This window comes from Rutilus rutilus (genome assembly GCF_951802725.1).
Source record: "Rutilus rutilus genome assembly, chromosome: 9".
NCBI lineage: Eukaryota > Metazoa > Chordata > Actinopteri > Cypriniformes > Leuciscidae > Rutilus > Rutilus rutilus.
The window spans coordinates 10,464,031-10,475,790 of NC_140223.1; the positions used below are offsets into that span (position 1 = coordinate 10,464,031).

General features: G+C 38.1%; 1 long non-coding RNA gene across 2 annotated transcripts; it reads right to left on the bottom strand.

Annotated features, from left to right (window-relative positions):
• Positions 1 to 6,477: 6,477 nt before the first annotated feature.
• On the bottom strand, positions 6,478 to 9,413 carry LOC311297654. Of its 2 annotated transcripts, XR_014628855.1 has the most exons (6): positions 9,237 to 9,413; positions 8,766 to 8,838; positions 8,521 to 8,630; positions 7,965 to 8,042; positions 7,350 to 7,459; positions 6,478 to 6,575 (listed from the first exon to the last, which is right to left on the bottom strand). It is a non-coding gene; the product is annotated as an uncharacterized lncRNA (long non-coding RNA). The 2 variants fall into 2 exon arrangements; XR_014628856.1 differs by having other exon boundaries at positions 6,511 to 7,459.
• Positions 9,414 to 11,760: the final 2,347 nt, after the last annotated feature.

An 11,760-nucleotide genomic window follows, 5' to 3' on the forward strand; every position in this document is an offset into this window, starting at 1 on the left:
TGTGAAAAATGCTCATGTCATTGATAATATTGGCATGGAATTGGAATCTTTTGCTAATTATGCTATTGAAGGATTTAATTTACTGACTGATCAAATGAAAAGTCTGAAATTAGTGGCCTTACAGAACCGAGCGGCTTTAGATTATCTCCTTGCAAAGGATGGAGGCGTCTGCGCTATAATCGGAGATCAATGCTGTACGTATATCCCAGATATAGACCATAACATGACTGATGTGATCGAACATATGACTCGGTTAAGGGATGAAATTGAAAACAGTAGTGAGCCTTCTACTGATACTGATTTCTTTTCTTGGATTGGAAATACGATTGGTAAATCTCTTTGGAATCTTCTTAAAGATTTTGGTGCCTGTTTTGCTTTAATTATCGCCGCTATACTCCTGCTGTATTTCTTTATACGTATTACTATTTGTATTTGTACTATTGGTTTTAAGAAACATGGTTTTTACTCACCTGCTAATACTAACAAAAATGATAATGTGTATGAGGATATGTCCAGGAGGACTTAAGTGTGTGTGTATATATATATATAAGCAAAGCTCATGATTGATGACCAGTTCCTCATTTGAGCTAAACACACACACGCACACACACACACACACACACACACACACACACACACACACATATATATATATATATATATAGACTGATTTATTACCCCTTTGATACTTACTATTAAAAGCTGATTATTACTTACAAATTTATTTTACCATTCATTGCTTTATTATTAATGCTATTTTTTACTAAAAAACAAAATGTATCCATCACTTTTTCGTGTGACTGGATCTCAGTGCATCAGTTCAAGGCGGCTTCAGTCTGTTGTGGAAAAGCGGAGGCTGACAGTCACACAAGTGATAAATGGGAAGAAATATTTGAGTGTGGAAAATGGGTTTGTTTAAAATGTATTTTCATTCATATGCATCTTCATATTACATTTTAAATCAGAAATGCTTAAATGAAAAAAAAACTGAGAGGGAAAATTGTTTAGAAAACCTATTGAAATCAGTGTGCTTATACTGTATTTAGATGGCTACTCTCTTGTAATATTTACTGAATATTGCTTGATAAAAAATAAATATTTTCTTAATAATTGTTGTGTGTTGATTTCATTTCAGAATAATTCATGAACAAATGCGAACACAGAGTTCTATGACATAAAAAGGAAGGGTTATTTGTAGTCTTTCCCAAACTCTCATCTCAGAAGAGACGGTAATTTCAGAAGAGATGACAGAGTGTGAAAGCCAGTCAGATAGTCATGCAAGTTTGATCTAGACAGGACACACATTAACATCAGACAAAATAACCTTAACACACATCTGAACTAACACACATTCTTTCAGGTTACAAAGTTAATTATGTTGCACTGAAATCAAAACAACTTCTGTTGCTTCACTGTTAAATTAGCTAAAATTGGCATGTTCTGTATCTTTCTGTATGAAGTCTTGAAGAAATCCATAATTGTTACTTGTATATTTAATAGTCCAATTGTATTGGACTTGCTGATGGACCATTCCTCTGCAGGACTGCAGTAGAGAGGACATTCATTGTTATGATATTTGAGTTCTATATTTGCAGACTATAACTGATATGGACTGAATTATATGCAAATGTCAAACAGTTTATTTAACATTCACACAGCCTGCTCTGTTAAAGATTGCAAGTAGTTTATTTGCATATGGCTGATCACAGAAAGAATATTCTCTGAGTCAGACGGGACCAAACACATCATCTCTGAAGAGCTCAGATGCGTCTCCCTTCTTCTGTAAAATTCATTATGGTAAGTATTTTCATCATGACTTTTTCTGTTCTGTTGCTTGTGTTCTTTTTTTTTATCAGGTTTGTCATTTTAACTTTAGGCGTCTGGCGCGCAGAGGATGTTCATGTTCAACCTGCTTCATCTGTGTATTCAGTGCGATCAGGAGCAAGTGAACACTGACGTTCTTGTTAAAATGATCCAGTATTTTGATGACAAGTAAGTCTATATTTGCACAATTACAGTAAAAATAAGTGAAATGTGTTAATGCTGAATGTGCATGTAACAAAGTTAAAGGCTCAGGGGAAGGAGGAGGGGGAACCGGAAAATGTTTAACATAAAACTTTAATCCAAAAATAAACAAACTCAAAACGAAAGTAAAGCGGCAGCCCCTCGCGGACGACTTCCACTCAAACATAAAACACAACATGTTGGTTCCGATAGCCTTGTGGGTAGAGTGCTGACATATAGCACCCTTGCACTTCGGGCGACCTGAGTTCGAATCCTGGCTCCTGGACCTTTTCCGAACTTGTCCCCCTCTCTCTCCCAATTCGCATCTTGTCTACTCACTGTCCTATCATAATAAAGGCAAAAATAAATCTTAAAAAAATAAATCCTCAAGATTAGCTCTACTCACACGCTGGCCGCGGCACCTAGGGGTAAGGACAGATGAGGAGAGAGGGGATAGAGTAAAAGAAAAAGAAATCTTGGTCCGGTTCCCAAAACACACTGCCATCCAGTTCTGGTGGTGGTGCTCTATAGCCTGTATAGCCCTCAACACATGGTGTGTGGCAACCAAGCATGCTACACAAGTCCTGAAAAGTGAAGCCAAAGCATCTTGATCGCCCCCAGGTGGCTGGTCCCAGTATAGGTCATAAACCCCTCCTACCCCATGAAGCCTTACGCCCGTTTCACACATACTCCGTGTGCAGTGCGGTGCGGTGCGTGTTGCAGTGCGTATGCGGTGCAGGAGCAGCACGCGCTAAAGTGCTTTCACATAAGCTGCGTTTGCAGTGCGTAACTGATTCGGCTGTACCACAAACAAATTGTATTTCAAATCCAGAAGTTATCAGCAAATTTTATTAAAAAAAAAAGTTTTTTGTCAGCATTGTGATTCTCTTTGTACACATATACTCTTTAATAGACGTATTCACGTTTAAACCCAATTTAAACAAACTATTATTCAATGCATTACTTCTATATAATTATATATTAAGTTGCTCAAGCAAGTGGTAAAATATTGAACCATGCACTTATATTAAAATCGCATACATTTTAAATTAAAACTTAAAATTGACAAAAACAGCAGACTCATACCCTTTCTTTTGCATAATTTAAATCTTAATACAATAAATCTTGCATGTCACAAAGAACTTGTTTTTCCACCTCCACGAATGAGACGAGTGTTGTTCATTATGTCCCTTGGTAAAGTAAATTGTATTTTTCCTTGATTTACCCCGGTCTTGAAGTAATTTGATGACTGTGAAAAATAGTAGGCTAGTATTTAATTAAATGCATTTATGGTGAGATAACTACATTTTATTTAATTAAATGCATTTATGATGAAATTACTACATTTTCATGTCAATCTGGGGTGCGTTTCCCGAAAGCATCGTTAGCCAACTATGGTCGCAAGTTCCGTCGTTATCAGCATAGTTCAACGATTTGGTGTTTCCCGAAACCATCGTTACAACGAACGTTCGCAAACAGCATCGCAAACTTGTGTGGTTGGAACGACAGCTCTCGAGCTGTCGTTAGAAGCATAGTTTCTAGTTTACATGAGATGTAGACTGAATAAATCATTATCTTTAGCAAAATAAGGAAGCTGACATTCAGTACAACCCGTGTTATTTATTTAGAATACACACAAATGTAATTTACGTCTTTTAGTTTGTCAAGAGATTTAAAGCACCGTTTTTGAAGACTGCGCATGTGCGAATGTGCTCTACTATGTAAGAACGAGCCAAATATTGAGTCTGGTAATAAAGCAAAATAACTGAGAAAAATTAGAAATGGTCTTCAGATGCCATGTCTGTAACTTATATGACAAAATCTAGCGTTAATTCGATCTCAAACAGATTATTAAAATAAGTTATTGTACTCGTTCATTGTAGCGGCCAAAGCCGTTTCAAACAACTGGTGTTCATCCATAGCCATCTTGCAATGTTTACTAATGACTTCGACGTCACAGCGCTGTCGTCATCTCGCCTCTAGCCTGCCTATATCAGATAACCCGATGTGATTGGTGCAGCTCAGATCGAGGGGCATATTTAATGAGCATCATTACTCGACACCAGAGTAAACTCGCTGAGCAAATTCAACTTGTGCTCGAGAACTCTGGATTACCAGGGTAATGAAGTCTAATGGACGCGATGGAAAAGCAATCAAATTACACTTCAAATAATTTTTTTTCAAAGATATTTTTTGTCATTTTATGTAGTTTTTACATGCTGGTGTATGTTAGTGTAAGTATTATATATATATATATATATATATATATATATATATATATATATATATATATATATATTGGTGGAATATAAACGGAAATGTGATGTCATGATTGACAGCTGTGATTTTACTCCGACATAATGAGTTGTTCTGCAGTAAACCGTTTCTGTGGGAGTGAGGGTGGGACTGTAATCTCAAGCATATCGAGGTCGATGTGGCGTGCAGGTAACACTCATAAGCAATCACACAGCTGGCCCAGCTCTGTTCCCACGGCTCTCGGCCCCGCACTGCTTGCCACAGTGCATAAGCAAAGGAAAAATGTTATTGATTGTGTCTCAAAAACAAGTTTTCGTTTTTGAAAAATGCAATATTTGTGATTTTTGTCTTCTAGGTTACAGCCAAGCAACCATGACAGGCCTTACCAGTATTCTGTAGTCATCAGGGTCCCATATATACAGTGTACAGAACAGTTTAGTCTTGATTCGGTTTTCAACATGAATGAAATGGAAAATGCCTTCAATGATTTCAAGACTAATGGTCAGCGACGGCTTTGTGAAGTCACCCAAGACTTATTCAGTCTCGCTGCTGCAAAGCCGAGCTGGATCCAAATGGCCAGTTCGTCTGGAAAAACATTGCATTCTGAATATATTCTTATCTATCCTATGGATGCCACATATACTTCTCCCCTGGACAAAATTTTGAGAATGCCAAATGATGATCAATCAATGTGTTGTTTTGTATACTTACTACTCACCTTGCATAGAAAAGTGCATTAACGATAAAGCTGACACTATTTTGTATGACTTTTCAAACTGGCTAAACACACAGAGAACTGGGATTAAAGCTTTAGTTTTCCAAGAGATCTGGCGCAAAGACTGGACTGGTGTCAGAGATCAGTTTGCAAAGATTAATAATCTAGTGCCTCTCTATCGTTGTGTGAAGGAAAATTATCAAATGAAATGCTATAAGTGTGAAGATGCTGGCAGTGAGACGTTAAATCAAAATTGTGTGTCTTAAATTTTTTTATTTAATGTCAATAATGATACTGCATATTTTCAAATCACTGTATGTCTTGCACCTAAATAAACTTGTTTTGTCCATGCATTAAGGGCACAAGATGAAAGATCACTTTGTCTGTGTTCGTCTGAAGAGTTTTGAGTGATTATAATTGTTGCTGCACCTAACTTAATTCCAGACCAATTACAGAGAGAATCCCACCAGCAAAAATAATACAAAAGTTGTTATGGCAAAGGTGACACGATACATAATTTTTCATACAATATGATTGGTTCTTCATATATATAATTCAGCAAACCCTTCTGTTACTAGGTAACACAAAATCTGGATTATTGTTTACTTAAAATCATGAGTTTATAAATGTAGATATCTCTCTGGTTTTATTTCCCCTTTTGTTATATTCGGACATGATTCAGACAAACACACACACTGACTTTGGCCAAAGGACATTTGGGTTTCAAAAGCATATAAATATTAATCCTGCAAGGAAAATAAATGTTAGTTATGATTAATTTAAAAGAAAAAAAATCCATCACACGGTACATAAAATACCCAGCCAACACACCCATGTGGGGCCCAAACGGGCTGCAAATGGGCTGATATCCGGGGCCCACCTGGGCTACCCAACTGGGAACCCAGCTAATTTTGGCCGCGGTTTCCGTGGTGGCCCCACATGTGTTAGCCCAGATGGGTTGATGATGGGCTCTTGATGGGCTCCATATCGGGCCCATGTGGGTAACCTAGGTAGCACCCATTTAGGGCATACAGGAGTCTGCCCAGATGGGTTGATGATGGGCTCTTGATGGGCTCCATATCGGGCCCATATGGGTAACCTAGGTAGCACCCATTTAGGGCATACAGGAGTCTGCCCAGATGGGTTGATGATGGGCTCTTGATGGGCTCCATATCGGGCCCATATGGGTAACCTAGGTAGCACCCATTTAGGGCCTACAGGAATCTGCCCACATGGGTTGATGATGGGACCCAGATAGGTCTTATCTAGGGCTCTTATGGGCCACAACGGGTATATATATGGGCTACCATATTTGTCTGTTTGGGTTACCTTATTTTACAGTAAACCCCTAAATACAATCATTACATGTAATCCACTAAACTATACTAAAATGTTAAAGGTATTCAATGAACAGAAACCAGTAGTTCACTTTTAAAGTTACTTTATTAAGTAAGTAGAAGTATCACAAAACAAGAAAAGAAAAAAAGTTATATATATATATGCACGCGTTATATATGCATATCTGAAAAATTAACCATTTCACAAACAAAACAATAACCGTGCAGCTTCTCACTCCTCTGTTGTCGCTCTCCCAACGGCCCTTTGAAAAGAGAAAATAAATCAGTCAACCATTATGCCACTTTTTTAATTCCTTTTCACAGTTCAATCAGATGTGTCAGGTTAGCCTTTTGGTGCCCCACATCAAGTGTATCTAGATAAGGGGTTTGCAAACCTGTCCTGGAACACCCCCTGCACTGCACATATTGGAAGCACAAAATGTACATTTTGACCAACTTTTACCACTTTGAAGTAATTTCTAAAAAATAATTAGTGTTGTAGATCATTAAACCATTATGCTGCCTCATAAGTCTGTCTGAAATCAGAATGGTTACTGCTCAAATAAATAAAAACTAAACTAAATCGGTTTTGTGAGGCACCTTAGTGTGTAAACGCTGCCTGCTAAGTCGTTGCCTGATAGGGCAGCGAGGCAATGAGTCAGCTGCCTAAGTTTTCAGATGCAGACTTTGTACGTTTCCCTTATCTAATATACCGGATTCATCACATTAGCTCATTTATAGAAACTGCAAGATCTGAAGTGGGTGTGCAGTACTGAGGGTTCCCAGGACAAGTTAGAAAACCAAACATTTGCCCATCATTCATCCAACTCAAATATTGCTTATCACTTGACATGTAAGTAGTAGCAACTTTACAAAGTCTGCTCGCTCTAATGTTATGTTACAGAACATATTTCTCCTGTTTTACAACATTTGCACTGGCTCTTAGTTCAATTTTAAAAACTAAACAAGTTGGCTCCTTTATATCTTCTTCATATACACTTCCTCCACTACATCCTAAGATCGGCTTCTGCACTTACACTTGTTCTTCCACGCACTCGGACAACTTCCACAGGGTCACAAGCTTTTGGTTGTGCTGCTCCTGATGCCATCACTTCCTCTTCACTTCTTGCCTGCTGTCTGTACTATCCTGTATAAATAAAAGCAAGAAAACTCAATACAAAATAAGTCATGTACAAGATTTTCACTTTAAAGTTCAATTAGTCGGGTAGAAAACAAAGTATACAACACAATCCATTCTAAAACACATTTTATGTATTCACACAAGCAATTCTTCAGAGCCCCAACAAGGAATTGTAAAAAAAATTATATTACTCCCATGTGTCAGTTACGATTACTATAATGATATCATGATTTCATCTTTAAAACAGATGAAGAAATCAACAAATTGTGGTGTTGAGCTGAGAGGGCTGTGGTCTGTTGCTCTTTGAATTATATCTTTCAATGCAGGTTTATATTGTTTCAACAATTTGCCTGACCCCTGGGGGCTCCGTATATTTCTGATAATATTTGTGGAGAAACATTACACTGTTTTAATTCAGAATCCTAACCATACATTGTAGGCTACTAATTAAAAGTAATTTATTAAATCAAGTAAAATAAAAAAATAACACAAAAGGCCAATGAATCTGTACCAGAAGTGATAGTGCAATGTAGCAGCTAAAGAATAATCCTCCACCAAATTGCCAGTAATCAGCTGGTCCTTGGCGAATCTGAAGAGGGGGAAAGAAGAAATTATTCAATGAAAAGTCCTTAAAAAGCAGTATTTTCTTATATCATTCCTTCAAACAATCTTAAATTAAAAAAAAAAAAAACGTTTGCCATTATAACATTCACACTACATGAACTGAGTAATGTCAAGGGCTGGGTAAAAAATATTGATTTCTCGATTTTATTTGATTCTCATTTTTACGAAACAATATCAATTCTTAAATCCCAAGAATCGATTAGTCAACCTGTTTTCAGTTGATGAATGAATGGAACATTGTAGCGTGCATCCCATCCAATAAATCCAGCCCTAGTAATGTCATCTTTGAGACTGTTAGTTGTTACATGATGATTAAAAATGTAAACATAAACTTTAAGCATGGCAATCCCATCAGAAATGTGTATCATAGCAAGGGAAGCACACACATAAAAAACAAACAAAAAAACAATTGGTACCAAAATCAAACCATCAAATAATTTTACCTGCACCCATTTATCCTATTATGACACGTCTGAGGGTCTTTCCCTTTACGGTGTCCAGTGATTAAAGAAAGGACTGATGAAGGTGACATGAATCCACTTTCTGTGCGCCACTTCAGCAGAAAAAAGACAAAAGGACAAAAAAGTTACTCAGACTTGCTATTAGCAACGTTAACATTAAATGTCTTACTTAATACTATATATTAAACCCAGTGTAGGTTTTTGAACAGTGGGTAAAATTAACTTACTGTAACAGTTAGTTGGTGAATGGGTCTTTCTGTTGGGTGTTCTCCCCAGATAAAAATTATTCCAATTCTTGATCTAAAAAAAAAAAAAAAAAAAAAAAAAGTAAACAAATATATTTCCAATACTGTTATCAGTGTTTGAAGAGGTTATGTAAACATACTTCTAACGAATAAATGACTGTTTTATCACTTTACTCATTCCAACGCTTTTTTTTACCTCTCATGCATTTTTAAACTAACGTTAGCTGATATTAAACACACAACGTTACCAACAACAAAACACAGCAATGTCAGATGGTACTAAATTACATTTAAATACGTGCTTATATTGCTACAGCAGTACAAAAACACACACAGATAACTTATTGAACGTATAAGGTTGCATTAAGCCTATGACTGTTAACGTTACTCATGTCCATAAACGTTAACGTTAATTTAACTGACTGCTATAAGGACTGAAAAATGTTTTCTTACCTGATATCGCCAGTATTTTTACAGACCACGTACGAACCCTTCCTCTGTTCACATTCCAGCTTTTGTTCTTCATTGATATCAACTTAAATTCGCAAAAAATTTAAGAATTCAACAGGCAGATATAAAATAATCCAAGTCTGACCGAGTAATCAGTGCAAGCAGCAGCTCAGCTGCTCAGTGCGCGCCTATTTTAAATTTGAAAATACGTCCGTTACTCTCGGTCAGTGACTGAGCCGCGAAGAGCCGCGCACATTCTCATTGGACAGTTTCCTGGAAGACAGACAGATTAACCAATCATGCTCAAAGTAAAACGGCGAAACAACCAATAACAATAGTTTAATAACAGTTAACATAGCGGTGTATTGAGTTTTATTTGCAGTCTGTATTATTATTTAATTAATTAGTCAAATGACATGACAGTGTATGAATACAAATGTAATAATGCAATGTAAACGGTTAGGCAAGCAGACAAAATTGTAAATTCCAACAAAATCACATAAGGCAAAAGGTTTGAAACTATTATTGTTAATAATGATAATTATATTTTAACATATACTGAAGAGCTGTTATATCAAAAAAATTATGAAATGCTAATTAATTGTCACAATAATGTTGAAAGGCAGATATTTCTGCTGTATGTTGTTTCAAAATCTTGTAAAAATGTCAATGCTGATTTAGAAGTGTTTTAAATCTTTTACTTTTTTCTTTTCTTGTTTTGTGATACTTGTACTTGCTTAATAAAGTAACTTTAAAAGTGAACTACTGGTTTCTGTTCATTGAATACCTTTAACATTTTAGTATAGTTTAGTGGATTACATGTAATGATTGTATTTAGGGGTTTACTGTAAAATAAGGTAACCCAAACAGACAAATATGGTAGCCCATATATATACCCGTTGTGGCCCATAAGAGCCCTAGATAAGACCTATCTGGGTCCCATCATCAACCCATGTGGGCAGATTCCTGTAGGCCCTAAATGGGTGCTACCTAGGTTACCCACATGGGCCCGATATGGAGCCCATCAAGAGCCCATCATCAACCCATCTGGGCAGACTCCTGTAGGCCCTAAATGGGTGCTACCTAGGTTACCCACATGGGCCCGATATGGAGCCCATCAAGAGCCCATCATCAACCCATCTGGGCTAACACATGTGGGGCCACCACGGAAACCGCGGCCAAAATTAGCTGGGTTCCCAGTTGGGTAGCCCATGTGGGCCCCGGATATCAGCCCATTTGCAGCCCGTTTGGGCCCCACATGGGTGTGTTAGCTGGGGCAGGCTCTGTCCAGATTGTCCTCTGGTGTCTGCGGATGAATCCACGTTGACCTGGGAAACGTGAATTGGGAAACGTGATGTAAATGTTTGCGCGTGAATCCGTGGCCAACAAAACCAAAATTAGCTGGGTTCCCAGTTGGGTAGCCCAGGTGAGCCCCGGATATCAGCCCATTTGCAGCCCGTTTGGGCCCCACATGTGTTGGCTGGGGATCTTGTAAAAATGTCAACGTTGATTTAGAATGGTTTTTGTTAATCTTTTTCAACAACAAACTGACATTATTTCAACCATATTTCAACGTTGAAGGTCGGTCATGTGCTGGCTGGGTATGTAGCCTACTCATTTCCCATTAGTGAACTGACTAGGTCTCACATAGGGAGCCCATCTGGGTTTGCCCATGTTGGACCTACTTAGTTGACCCAAGTGGGCCCCAGATAAGATGCCCATTTTGAGCCCATATCCACTCTGTCCCCTGTAGCCCATTTGTAACCCATATGGGCCCCAGATAAGAAGCCCATTTTGAGCCCATGTCCACTCTGTACCCCTGTAGCCCATTTGTAACCCATATGGGCCCCAGATAAGAAGCCCATTTTTAGCCCATGTCCATTCTGTCCCCCTGTAGCCCATTTGTAACCCATATGGGCCCCAGATAAGAAGCCCATTTTGAGCCCATGTCCACTCTGTCCCCCTGTAGCCCATTTGTAACCCATATGGGCCCCAGATAAGAAGCCCATTTTGAGCCCATGTCCACTCTGTCCCCCTGTAGCCCATTTGTAACCCATATGGGCCCCAGATAAGAAGCCCATTTTGAGCCCATGCCCACTCTGTACCCCTGTTGCCCATTTGTAACCCATATGGGCCCCACATAAACGTGTTGGCTGGGTAATTGTTCAAGTCGACACTAACAGTGACACAATAACAGCTGTAATCGTGTGAAATAGCCTTGATGCTGCTTATATCAGCCAAAGGTTAAAAAACAACTACAGTGAAACACTCGAGTATTGTTGCTCTTCAGTGAAACTTAAGGTTAATAAAGAGCTACTGGTAAATATTAATCTTTGTGGTTAGTCTCAATGTCACATTCAGGTCTAGTGTGAAAATGTTCAGGACTGGCCTGTGCATTCACTCAATCTCTCAACAGTTAACTAAATGTTGCAATTGATTAATCTAATTTGTCTTTACATTCGGGTCTTTATATGTGCTTCATATGTGCTTCATTTCCTCCTGATCATCAGAAGAGAAACAACAGAGC